The 14,158-nt window shown below is 41.9% G+C and overlaps 2 long non-coding RNA genes across 2 annotated transcripts in view; both read right to left on the bottom strand.

The window, feature by feature from the left end:
- Positions 1-2,331: 2,331 nt before the first annotated feature.
- On the bottom strand, positions 2,332-6,699 carry LOC133275566 (uncharacterized). The gene is made up of 2 exons (XR_009745598.1): positions 6,545-6,699; positions 2,332-2,654 (listed from the first exon to the last, which is right to left on the bottom strand). It is a non-coding gene; the product is annotated as an uncharacterized LOC133275566 (long non-coding RNA).
- Positions 6,700-7,107: 408 nt separating this feature from the next.
- LOC133275556 (uncharacterized) overlaps positions 7,108-14,158 on the bottom strand; it is a 231,645-nt gene continuing 224,594 nt past the window's right edge. The window contains exon 3 of the long non-coding RNA XR_009745597.1: positions 7,108-7,230. This is a non-coding gene — a long non-coding RNA (uncharacterized LOC133275556). The remainder of the gene's footprint in view (positions 7,231-14,158) is intronic.

Here is a 14,158-nt window from a genome sequence, read left to right as displayed (position 1 = left end):
GCCAAAATAATGAGCAAGGGACAGGGGAATTTCAGAGTCAAGGTAAAAGATGAGAAGTCAATTCTGCCAGAATTAACATCGCGGTGGTTCTGCCGCCACCTGCTTAATTCAATTCAGTGCTTTTCCTTCGGTTTTGCACTGGTGTTAACCAAGAAGGCTTTTACTCCACTCACTTCTCATGACTACTCAATCAGTACATAACACCACATTCCAAAAGCTGGAGGCTTTTCTGGTGTAAAGTGATACCAACTGGCACAGTTATTTATACTGTCTGGAAAGTCAACCCAAGCGGTTGCCCTCTGTTGTGCACCCTGATTTAATTGCGATTACCGGAGCTGTGTAAGCATGGTTCTTCAGAGGCTAAAGGACCCCTGAAAAATTGTCTCCCAAAGTTACCAAAGTCTGGAGTAAAAAAAAGCCCAAGCTAAACCCAAGCCTCACACAGGCAAAGCACACCTGTTTAAATTAAATTAAATATTAACATCTGCTTTGGACTTGTACCGTGAAAGTAATATGTGCACTGTTAATGAACCGCAATTTATTTACACCTCAAACAACGAATATCCTCACTGCCCTAAGGTAGTTAAATTGCCCTCTTCCTAGTGAAATTTATTGCCATTTAAACATGCCAAAAGGCCATTTTGCCGGTCATTACAAAAATCTATCATTTCTGCAACTGCTGGTATCCTGTTCTGTGGTCAAATTCAATCTGAGAAGGGTCAACAGAATTTTCCACCAAATGCTTCCCTCTTGCCTGTCATCAATTTACTTTTGTCAACAAAAAGGGCATTACTACCGAATGAAATAGAAGATCCTCTTAAGACCTCTGGCAAACAGCAAGAGCTTCTCTGACATATCGCATCTTTTCTGCTTGCAGATATTGTGTGAGTGTGTGTGCTAGCACCGTAACTGTACTGAATGCATGAGCAGTAATTCTGTAGCTTGACAAGCTTCTTTTACTCCAACAAACATTCGTGTTTCTAACCCCTGTGGAAATTAGCACAGCATTTTCAATTTTTATCTATGAAAATAATTTAAAGAATATGTTTTCCAATAGGAAATTATGAGAGTATTAGTAACTCAGATTTTTGTCATGCAGCTCTTTTGCTCTTCTTCTATGCATGCAGTCAGAGTGCACACAGAGACTTGCTTCACCTCATGTTACATCTGTCTGCTAGCCATACAGTTCCAGCTACACACACAGACAAGGACAATAGAGCTGCCACTTAGAAAAGCCATCAAATGACATCCAAAAGCACATTCTGCTACTTCATGCTACTTTTGCTACTCTTCAAGTGGGATTTCCTGGCTTTTCAGCTGGTGAGGCAAAGTGAGTTACTTGCTGCGTGTGGTTGAGGCCATTAAAGTCACACACACACACAAAGGGTTAGGACTACCAGTTCACAAAGAGATGTCTAACTTCCACCTGCCGCTGACTTTCAAAATTTAAAATGGCTGATGTCCCTGCTGGGACCACCACACTGAAAACTGACTTCATGGTAAGTGCTGGGGAACCCTTGATTCCATTGAAAGCACAGCTAGATTTTGGCTAGATGTCTAAAAATGCTAGAGAATTGTCTAGTGCTATATAATAAAAAACATATTACTAATAAAACCACCACACTGCACTTAAATGATTTTTAATGTACCAGTGTCAGAAACACAAACAATTTAAGTCAATTAGGTCACTACTATTAATCAGTACCCTCTTCAGAGCACCACTTTTGGTTTTTTTTCAGTGACTCAAGGAATTAAGTTCACAGGTAGCAAAGAACATGGCTGCTCTTTCTCTCAGAGCAAAAAATTATCCCTGTACTCCATCCTCTGTCTCCCATGTCACTTCTGTAGCCAAAAGATTGTGGATTTTACTTGGACAACCTCTAACTGGTGCAGCACATAGGCTTTTCCAAAGCCAAGCACTTTCCATGTCCTGTCACCAAATATCATTAGTAGAGCATTCAGATGAAGCATTTTAAGCTAACATCCACAACTAGCACAGAAGGGTGGGTAAAGGCAAGAGACAGAGAGGAACAATAAGACAACATTTTTTAGTGAAGAACTGCCTGAGCTTTGTCTATTTTTCTTCTTCACTGTTTTTCTGCATGTGAATATGCAATGATCAGATGCTCCTCAGGAGGATCAGTTGGATGATGGATTTGGAAAGCTAGTCTGTCTCATAATTTTGTGTTTGTACAGGAAGCCAGAGGTCTTGACAGGCACATTCAATTAAAAAAACATCCATGCTTGAAGCCAAAAATTCAGTTAAACACTCTTGTTTGAGCTCTGAAGCAAAACTCCCTCTCAAAGAGCCTCCAAAATAATTGTGTCAAATTTATACAAATGCTAACAATTTATTCCAAGAAAATGAAATCTGCTGAGGTGAGACTGGGAAGTGTTAAAACTTCTTGAACATAAAAATATATAGCCTTGCTTAAACAGAGCTGAATTTTCTTGAGCTGGCTACAGTCCTCAGCATTCCCTCTTCTGATTTTTAATCATTTGGAAGCATCCGTATTATTTTTCCTGTGCTGGTAAGATGATGAAAGTTGTTCCTCAGTTCAAATACGATATGTAGGTGAGGAGAACAGCCTGTGACAGCTTATAGCAATTACTTGTCTTGACTTTTAAGGAGAAGAATTGGCCAGCAAAGCAACCTGGAAGAGAATAAAGGAATGTGAGGTGCCCCTCTCTTTAAATGACCTACAAATATCCTTTGTCTCTGTGCTCAAGGAAACAGCTTGCATGTGGGCAGAGGACAAGGGGGAATGAGCAGAACTTTATCTCCACTAGCTCCACTGCATCAATCAGGAAATCCATACTATAAAGTGGTAGCAGGAGGAATAAATAAGTCTGCTCTTAGCGTAGGCTGAGTTTTTATTCTTTTCCACTGTAAGAAAAGAGAAACTGAGAAAGGCACTGAGATTCTTTAAACATCTCTGCATAGGTATTGACCTTCAAAGCGTCAGGCAAAGCAACCATTTGGAACTTCAGAAGCAACTGCTGCAACAAACAGTATTTTACTAAGCAATATATGGTTTCTCCACCTTGGAAGGGGTAATCCTACTTATACATACAAACTGGCAGATGAGAGGCTGGAGAGCAGCCCTGCAGAAGTATGTGGTAAAAAGACTGGTACCATCTGCTTCAATGCAGGAAATATCCAGCCTTGCTCTGCTCTTTCTCTTGTTCTGCCTGCTCACAGAGAAAACAGCTCCAGCTTCTGGCTGCCCTTGCAACCATTTGTTGCTACTTATTTTGTCTTTGTCAAATAGGAAGACCTCTTCCGTGCTTGTCCTTGCTTCAGACATGAGGCATAAGATGAATTTGGAAAAGTACTTTCACGCCAGGACAAATTCTCAGGTAAGAGCACTTCATTCAAGAAGCAATTTGCTTCACCAGTAATTTTTCAGTATTTCTTTTGTCATTGTTGAAGGTGTTTTTGTCTGCATATGAGTGTTGTTTTTCACGCAGGTCATACTTGGTTTCATGGCTTACAACTCAAGTGATATCCTTAACTGTGCACACGTGGCATAGTACTTAAACTATACATTGAACAGGAACCTCAGAAGTTGATACTGAAACAGAGACTACCAAGTCCAAGCAGGATGGAAAGACAGACTGCATAGAGGGATAAACTTACATTAACACAAGTATATATGATAACTGGCAGCACAATCAAAATTGCACAGCTCATTATTGCTTTATCCAGAACTCATAGAAATCAGTTGAGAACATCTTCACACATTCAAGGGTTCTGGGTCATGATTTGTGTCAAAGAGTCTTATTTTACAAATTCTGTGGCTAAACAAATCTTGCACTGTTTTGGGTGTTTTTTGCCCCCAAGGAAGGTGTAGTGCTGAACAGTGTCTGCCAAACAAAGCTCTTCGGCACAGATGTTGTGGGACAGTTTCCCACCTGGAAGAGTGATCCAGGAGTAGTACTGGGATTTCTTACATATCAAGAGGAGCCAAGAGAAGGAAGTGAGACATTGTCACAGTCACATAGATCGTGACAGCCTTTCAGTTTTAATCCACTGAGTATGTTCAGTGTTGCCAGATGATATAGTCCACTGACAATGGTTATTTTACTCAAGTCTCCTTGTTTCTCATGAAAACCAAGCAGTCATGGCTTGGCCATAACAAAATTTAAAAAAGCAGTAATTCCAGTTTTATCCAATAGGGAAAATATCATCAATGTCATCAATGGAGCAGGGTTAAATGCATTAAAAATGTCCTGGATCCAAGGGACTGACAAATACCACCAGTCTATAAAAATCCCATGCCTCATGTTTTTTTGTCACTGCTGTCTAGGCTGTGACAAACATTGGGCCTCAGGCAAAAAGGCACAAAACATTTCATGTCATCAAAACATGAATCTGAGCTTTGCTTGGCACTTTTCCAGGGAAGGACCAGGGCTGACAGTTTATGGGCATACAGAATTACTGCTTGCCTAATGTTGAATAACATAAGCCCTCACAAATCAAGTCTCAATTTCCAGGTACCCTAATAATTCACTATGTAGTGACTTTCTTCCAATGACTGTATGCTAAGCCAGAGAAGCCAGCAGTAGTGCTTGAAAGTGCTTGGCATAAAAGCACATCTGATACTGATCATATTAAATGTTTCTTTTTGTTTCTTATGTGGATACCCAGCAATTAAGACCTTGATTCATAGCAGACCTTGCAAGCAGACAAAGAATGGTCCAAAGGAGCTCTTGAACACTGAATCTCCAACTAATTTTGCTTGCTATTTTCCTACCACTGAGCCAAAAGCTGAGAACTTCAGTATGATGAAGCATGGCATCACAGCTTGTTACAATGCAAAAGGCACTAACTTACGCTTAAAAAAGTGCAGGGCTCTGAGGCCTTCTGAAGTTCAAAAAGATGCTCTGGGCACATGCAGTGAGCACAGGATTAGCAATAAGTGCTCTCCAGGCAGCAGATGATTGCTGGGTTCAGTTTTTTGTTGGTGCTTCTGGTGGTGCGTTGTGGAAGTGTGCACATATGTAAACCCAGTGGATTACTATCAACTCATCAAAAAAGCCATCCTACTCTTCTGTTTCTTCCTCAGTTGTGAAGCAGGGAAATGTTTGTATTGCTTATGATTCCTCAAGCTCTTCTGTACTCTCAGTAAGTACCAGTTGGGAACTGCCTCACAACAGCTTCACTTATAGATGGGACTTCCATCTCCTCACCAGCTGACAGATGGCTTTCATTACAAGCTTCATTGCCACAATGCCAACAAAGAAAGAAATGTTGCCCCACATACATAGGGAGAGGGAAAAAATGTAGGTCTTTCTCCCCCCAGTGGGTGAGTGAATGGAAAGATAGTTCATGGGTCAGACACTGGGACAGGTTATATTTTGTCATATTTATACACTACCTACAGAGAAATTACTGAAGACAGAACATTCCAGAAGCTGCAAAACTTTGACTGTAGAAGATATTTCCCTCCTCTCCCTCAAACTGACATTAATCTTCCGTTTAGTGTTACTTGGCAAGCTCTTATTGACATTTACTCCTGGATTCCTCTAGTGCAACTATCGTCATTTGAAGCTATACATCTGAAGTCAGGTTTTGGGACTGCATTCAAGGACAGAGATCAAGAATCCAAGAACAGACAGCTAACAAAGATGGAACGAACTGGTTTTCTGGAGTCACTTCTCTCCCTTTGCTCTGGTTAGAGGCAGGCTGAACAGCAAGGTAAGAGATATAGAGCAGAGAGGCTTTTTTTTTCTTTTGCTGCTAAACAGCAGCAAGAGAAAAAAAATCCTTCCTTTATTTTTCAAGTAAGCTGGTGACAGGACTGTTGATCAGATGGACTGCCTGCTCTGATCAAGTCTGACAATTTCTACAGTTTTATCTTCTTGCAGAACAGAAACCCAGACTGAACTGAAACTGGCATTCAAGACAGCTCCCTGAAACTGCCGAGGGACACAACTCTCCAGTTATTGACACACCAATAAATTATTAAAAAAATCCAGACTATATTAATATATGTCAAGGGATAATTAGGTCAATTATTTAAAATATCCTGTTGTTCACTTTGGCTCACAAACAGACTCATGCAACTGCTTTTTGTCTGGCAGCGAGTTGCAACACAAGGAACCCCCTCCTTCTCTGTTGGGAAAGCCAGTTTTTTCATGCTTGATGAGGCTGTTGAGTGAACTCCTCCTTTCTGTTTCTGCCTGCCACTTTACCTTACTTGCTGTTGATGTCTCTGAAAGGTCACTCCTTTTACTCCTTGGTGGGCATGGAGAAGTTGCAGCTTAGCCGCAGAGCTAAACCCAGCTGGTGCAACCAGCTAGATCTGCAAGGAACCGTCCCCTCTGCTCACACGCCTGGGTATCACCCCCATGTCACTTGAGCATTGGAAGCATCAGCACCTTGGCTGACACTCCTGTACTGGAATGGGGACCTGGCAGCGATAGTCCAAATATCTGTGGACCTACACATTCAGAGGCAGAAAGAATGTAATATAAGCAAGGAAACCAGCAAGAGCTTCTGTACCCTGCTCTCACTGCACTGCTGTGTGTGCAGAGGTACCTGTTGACAGAAGCAGCAGCTTCCAGTATGGCTGAGGAGAGATGACTCCTCTCTTGCTGGTGGGTTGGGCATCAGTGTCGTCTTGTTTCTCCATTACTGCTCACTCCTAGGAACCCACTGCTTACTACATACCTACCTTTAGCAATGCTTGACTCCAATATCTATATTTGATTTAGGAAAACAATATTTACTATGAAGCAGACACTTGGTGTTCAAAGATACCTGCTTTGACGACTAGCTTACAACATCATTTTTCAACACAAAACCAAATCCTAGAAACAATATGTGTAAACATAGCACAAACTGTGAAAGCTTTCCACAAGGTCTCTCACTAAGATTCACAAGCTCATTTCTTACAAGACCAGATGTCTGACTACACAAGACAACACTTGCCATGAGCAGAGAAATACTTGAAGGACACCCAACAACTTTAGCCACAGTTTTCCTGCACACCATACCCAGGCTAGGCAGCTCAGCAAGGCAGAGACCCTTCCCAGACATGCAAATATAACTGTCTGTACCACCACATCTACCGAATAGTGCTGGTAATTAATACTTAATGAAATCTTTGTTGTCTAAGACCTTTCCACTCCTTGAGTGAGTCAGCCTTTGTGTGGATGAATCTTCAGGCCACATTGTATTGTACTCTTCTTTCAGCAACCATTGGGCAAATATTTTTGCACTGACTGACAAGACCACAACAGGGCCTATAATTAATGGTTTATGCACATGTTACAAATTACATATTAAGCCTTAAGTTCTGTAGTTAGTTTCTGCAGCTTATTAGCTATATTTTAGTCAAGTGCAACATATAATGAAATTACCCGTCAGCGTGGTTTTGAGCATCTTACCCAGCTGTCGCAAATTTTTGTTTTTTAAATTGGTTTAGACACATTAATCAACAAAAATAATAATTGCAAGAGTAGATGAGGTATACAGTTAGTCCACTTTCGAGCTATGATTGCTTCATATACCATTCTGCATATATATAGGCAAATACTTGCTGTACTATACACTTTAATAAAGGTTATGTATTTTCATTTTGTTTCTAATAGTGGCAATTTGGCTTTGCAGACAAATCTCTCTACATGGCACCATTGTTTTCTTCAAAATGTTAATTTCCTCTGAGATACATCTTTTTCAAACTGTTGCAGTGGTACTTACTGCAGTCTGTGGAAAACCCACAAGCAGACTGTAACTTGATGAGGCTGTGATCAGCAGCCCTGTCCTTACCTGCAGCAGGAACCAGTGTTAGGGCTTCCCACTCAGAGTCCCTGCATAATTATAAAGTGACTCCTGCCATTTAATATCCTTGCCAATTACCCATGTGGTTGATTCTACCACATCCAGATGCTTTTATAAACCAAAAAAGGGGGTTCTTGCCTACATTTAAGATGGAATTTGACTGCATCAAATATGATTGCTCTGTTTCCAATTGTGTTTAATATGGCTGTTTCCAAGATCTGAACCCACCTGTCTTGAACACAAACAGTAGTTAGAGCAAGCACATGTGAGATGACAACAATGACATCTTCCCTGCAGTGTACTGTGTTCAGGGCACTGCCGCAAGCACATGACAGATGGGGGTGAATGGCATAGTGAACGTATCACCCGAGTCATCACATGGCTTTTGGATGAACGCCACCCAAGATGAGCAGCACAGGAAGATGAAGTGGAAAGAGATGGGGTGATGGTGGCTTCAAATACGGATATATACCGGCACCCCTCATTTTGAAGACTGGCTGCAATTCTCAGAAGTGGGTGTAAAACTGCACTTGGATTGCTAATAAATGGCATCCAAAATGCAACCGTCATCTCAGCATTTTTCTATGCAGATAGGGTCGTGCTTTCTGAGCAAAGTAGCATGCTGCCCTCAACAGAAAGCCCTGTTTATCACTTGGAGATGCAATGAAAATAACAAATGTCCAGAGTAAACCTAATTCACTGTGCTACTTAGTATTTGAAATACATAAATATGTCAAGCAAAAGACCTCTAATAGACCCTTTTATACTGGTTATAGTGTACATATAATTTTCCTCTCATTAGTACAAAAACTACCTAGGGAACTATCGGCCCATCCTTCATCCATTTAATCTGCATTAGTTTACTTTTACCTTGTGTTTAATCTGCTTTCCCTCAAGGTATTTTGAATAAATCAATAGGAATACATGATTGTTTAATGATTTTTAGAAGAGCTCCCTTCGACCACAGCTGCATGATTTAGAATGACTAATTCCACTTTTTACAATTGATCCCACTGTGCACAGCCCATCCATTCCTGCCATGTCTCGCCAAAGGGACCAGGAGCTCCACAGTGAGGGGGGTCTTAAAGGGGCCGAGGAAGACTCCCAACAGTTTGGGGGTGGGAAGGAATAAAAATGAGTGAGGCAACATAAATATTCAAAATAAATCCTCTTAATTCATGGCAACATGCTCCAGCCCCATAATGTAGCTTCAGCACTATAGCCTGATCATGCCACTCCCATACCTGGGCTTTGGGAGTGCTTTTGTGTCTTGCTCTTCAAAGTGCTTGAGGACAACTGAGGATTTCGCATGAGGCAACAAAGAGAAGGCCCAGGTTTTGTGCATCAGGAGGGACTCCTGACAGTGGGATTTTAGCCTTGAGTATAAACGCACATGCTTGCTGAAGCTCAGTGCGCAACCAGAGTTTGCTTGCTTAACAGCAGAGGAAAAGTCCTCCTGATCTGATATGTAAAGGTCCAGTCACTTCTAGCTTTCATCTCTTTTTAACCCCAAAGTCGTTCTGACAGTGTAAATACACCAGTGAAGAAAAGATATCACTGAAAATGGGTGTTATACCAGTTTAGCCCATTCACCATGAAGGAGGCGTGGTGTAGTGTATATAAAACTAGGGCTGGGATCAAGAGAGTTCACAGCTATACACATTTCTGCCACTGAGCATTGTTTCCTGACAGGTGATGTACCTTCCCCAGCTCTGTTTCTCAATCTCACCAGTTGTCTGATCTTATTTAAAAAGAGCACAAATTTCCTCAAAAACCTCCAAACCTATATTACTATATTTTAACAGAGCTCTGAGCACAGCAGAGCCTTGGTATCTGTTACAGCCCCTGGATGACTGATACAAACAGCAACTAGTATGGCTTAACCTTATTTTGTTGTGATAATGCAGAGAATAAACTAGTTAGCGAGTGCCCAGCCTGGTGCCCTATGGCCTAACCACACTCTTCTCCAAAGAGCAGGACTGATATCCTTCCCAACCTTGGCACCCTCACCCAATACCAGGAGCAAACCCACCTCCCTTTCTTTAGGGATACTTAGTATGTAGTCTTTCCTATAAGTACGGAAACCATGGGTAGGAAGCTATCTGAAGTATAAAGGTATCCGTAGGATGGCTGAAGAGACAGCCAGCACCTCTTACATACCCATGTTACCATGAAAAGACACAAACTTCTGCTGAAGATGTTACCTATGGAGACCAAGACTGATAAGGATGGGTCTAAACCCCAACCTTGTGTGGTCCTCCTGGAGGTGGCGGCTGTTTTCTGCCAGCCTGCTTTCTACTCAGTCTTGCTCCACTGCCAGAAATGTCTCAATGTAGGGGAGGGGGATGGTGGTGTGGTATGTTTTGAGCTGTCAGCATAGGGCACAGAGGTCTGGAAACTGCAAGAGAATTATCAGCAGTATCACTAACAAGCCCGACCTTTTAGACAGCTGAATTCAAAGGATGTAGAAGTCCACAAAACCTCTCCTCCCCTTGACCCTCCCTCTTTTAAAGCGTTGGTGCATTCTGGATTAGGCCATACATAAAATTCAACAGTCCTGTTAAGACTAAATTCACCTTATTTTCAATGGTGAAGCTGCATGATATATGAGCACATTGGCAAACAGACCAGCATTGTATCAACACTCAAAGCTGACACTGCTGCAGCACTAAAGGAAAAATATTGGTAGTTAGCTCCAATAAGTTAGAAATCTTCTCTGATAGGGACATTGAAAGTGATTGAGACAGGCTGTGCAAGAGTTCCTACAAAGTGCCAAGGTACGGAAGACATTACAGTTTACATTGAATAATCTATTGCTCTAAGGTTTGTAAGTTAACTGCAGTCGAACAAAGACTGTCAAGAAGGCTGGCACTTATTATTTATTCTATTATCACTTAATCAGTTCCCAAAGGTCTTTGCAAGATGGTAGGGACTTCTGGGGGGATTGAGAACTCTTGTAAAGATCAGAATAGCACAATGCTGTGGAAACCAGAAATCCCCTGGGTGCAGAGGAGGTACCTACACTCTGTACTGGAAAACTGTTCCACACATCAGGGGAGCATCCTTGTGGTACAGGAGGAGGTAGAAAGCAGAAGCCACAGTCAGTTGCTGTGACTGCTCACCCTCCTTAGCTTGTCCCCAGGAGATAAGGCAGCTTGAGGTTTTATGAAGAGAAAGTAGATGTTTGCGCTCATGACAAGCTTCATAATATGCTAGAAGGCTCCTTGACAGCAAGGGGTGGTGGTGGTGTGTTTGATGACTGCTGCCAAATGGTTAGAGCAGTGTATTGACAGATCTGGTAACTGACAAACGTCTCTAAGCAGTCCACTCGAAAGTGTCCCAGGACTGTCCCTCATAACTCCACACATAGAGTGACTCCAGAGGGGAAAACTCTGGGACTGCAGCAGATGTTAATTAAGCTATCTACAGATATCTCAGGCTCCCTGTCTGGCAGAGTCATGCCCTCCAGCAGATGACCTCCTGCCACAAGCCAGCTCTGAACACTGGAGATACAATGCAACAGAACCAACAAGAAAAGTTGGCCTTTCTGCTCCAGATACCTTATCCACAGGCCAAAGCCTCTACCATAACCAACAGCACACCTAGTTCTTCTACCTGCCACCTGAAGCTTCAGGATGAGGTTCCTCTTTTACCCCAGTAAATACCAGTGGTGCTCTAACTGAATGCTAGCTCAAACAGCTCCCAGTCCAGAGCCATGATTAGCAGACTGCAATCTGGGTTACTGTACTGGCAAGATAATTCTCCCCATACCCTAGGGCTTAACCACAGAACTCAGAGCACTGGCACTTTTAACAATCACAGATCCTACAAGAGACTGAGTGAAGGTCTTTGCAGATGAAAAGTAGAGGGAAAACCCATCTGGCATTGACAGATTTTAATTTCTACACAGAGAAATGAGCTCCAGAGAATATTGCCCAGTGTCACACAGGAGCATGAGAGATGTGAAAACTTAATACAGACATTCTGAGTTGCAGTTCTGTGCACTAAATATAGTCCCACCCTTATGCATATAGTACCTCTACACTAAAAAAAACCACAACTAGTGTACCGGACATACACCTTCATATGCAGCATATTACACCTCCAGACATTCACTTAAATTCACAAGCTTACGCATTTTCTTCTCATATTTAAAAGGAAAGTTTATGGAGGAAATTATTTTTCTTAGTGGTAGAGTAACAACTTACATATTTTGTTTACCAGCACATGTCACGTTTTGGCTGTTTTGGAACATTACGTCAACCACCTCAGAGTGTCTTTTTCATTTTTTTAGCTTTTATGTAAGTACAACTTTAATATTTTACTGTTTGACCAAATGATAAAAGTCTGTTTATACCAGTTGAGCCAGAGTGGTCAACCTGAAGCTGGAAGGGAAGAAGGGAATGTCTTTGAGAACGCAGTACTTGTGAGCTGAAATGGAAAGAATGATTTTCTGTTTCTTTCCCTCCCTTCTTTTATCCTCTGTCTGTCCGCTAATGACTTGCTGAATTTTCCCCAACCTCATTTGGTTAATACTACTTCTGATCTTTTTACTCACCCTTGAACTAAACATAAACATCTTTCTCCTTAGAACACCCTTGTAATACTACCTTGGCATCAGCCGGCGTTCCAGACAGCCCCTGCAGCCATAGGGTCTTACCGGTTTTAAAGGGCCTCAAATCTCCATCAAGTGAAAATGTTGGCAACTTAGGCTCTAAAAGCTCATCTGATTAAATTTGCAATAAAATAGGCACCATGTAAATGATTTCCCTGTTTTCCTAGTGTTTTCCTCTACTACAGCACCAGACCATTTCTACATTTGTTGTTTGTGTTAAGATACAAGTGGTTTAGAAGTTGCCTAATTATAATAACATTTTTAAAATCAGTATAAAATACATGCCATTGTTTGAGGTCCAGCCCCCTTAATAACTGCAGAAGCATCTAATTGGAGCGAGGTGCACCTACCTTCTGAAAAAACAATTCTTCCAAATAGCCGACACATGCACCAAACTCATTTGGCTACTATCGGCTGTGAGCTCCGAGTACTGAAACCAGCCTCACAGCCCCAGAGATGGGAACTGCCTACTGGCGCCCAAAAAAGTCTCCCCTAACTGGGGTTCCCAAAAGGAAGATGGTAAGTACTTCCCCCAGTGCAGGCATTTAACAAAACTAGAAAGTTAATATGTCAAGCTTTTAGTGAAATATGCTTATATCCCTGAGTTAATAATATATCAGAAGGGCTTTCAGTTTGTCTCCAGGATTGCAAATCCTTAGGCTATATGTGCTTTTGCTTACACTCTCAACTCTTTGGAGCAGTGCTTGTTCTGGCTGTGTGTGTGGGCAGCAGCGAGCACAGCACTGGTGCCACTAGGACTCAAGTGAATATTAATAACTACATGGAGTATGCCTGCATTCCCTCATTAGGAGCTAAATATGTCTTTGCATGAAGTGACTGATGGAGCATTTGAGTCTTGCACCTAACGTCATCTCATGGCAAGCTTTAAGGAGCAAGCAAACTACCATTTCTCTGCTCACTTAATCTATCATTGGTCACTTTCACTGCTCAAGCCCCAGATATTGCCCTTTTTAGAAGCTCAAATATCAGCCCTATAGCTTTGGAATTGCTAAAGAGTGCCAGAAAATAGAGGACAGAAGCTGGCACATTTTATTTGCATTTGTAAGTTGTGAAGTTAACTAGCTTACAAGCCTCGAATTGGGGAGATTTGATCTTTCTTAGCTGAAGTTAAAGAGATCATACAACACTGTGTTCGGAGGCACCACTGTAATAAGCCCTTGGTCACTCATCACACTATGAAGCTTCTCCTTCATCTTCCTCTCTGTGGATCTCTAAAAGAGAAAACTTAGTATAGATCTGTCTGTATGGGCACCTCCTCAGTCACCATGAAGCAAAGATTATGCTTTTCTGTGGCTCACAAGTAATTTCCAGACATGCAAAGAAGAAAAAAGCAGCAATGAACAATAGTTTTATAGCTGTTCTCAACTCAAAGGACAGCGAAGTCCCCCATGCCCCATGGAAAACACAGGTAAGCTTCTGTTCTTAGCAGCTAGCCAGAAGCAACTCTTCTGACCTCATAGCAGTAGGGATGTAGTAATTTACCTTGCTTTAGGTCAACGCACCAAATATCATGAGATCCCCCTACCTGTTGCAAAGAACAGAGAGGAAACCAGCTTGTTACTCTGCATTGCGCCCTAAGGAAACACCTGATTGCACCCTAAGGCATCAGCCTGATAAGGCTGATGTGTCATTGACATGCAAAATAAGGTGCTGTGCTCCTGGGTGCTGTCTTGCCTGTCCTGGGAGCCATTAATCCTCTTAATTGCATATAAAAAGTCTGGTAGTGATTCTAC

This window comes from Pezoporus flaviventris, unplaced genomic scaffold (assembly GCF_033815535.1).
Source record: "Pezoporus flaviventris isolate CSIRO_AGI_PZ_B2104156 unplaced genomic scaffold, CSIRO_AGI_Pfla_v1 ptg000002l, whole genome shotgun sequence".
Taxonomy (NCBI): Eukaryota; Metazoa; Chordata; class Aves; order Psittaciformes; family Psittacidae; genus Pezoporus; species Pezoporus flaviventris.
This window is presented reverse-complemented; position numbering and strand designations above follow the sequence as displayed.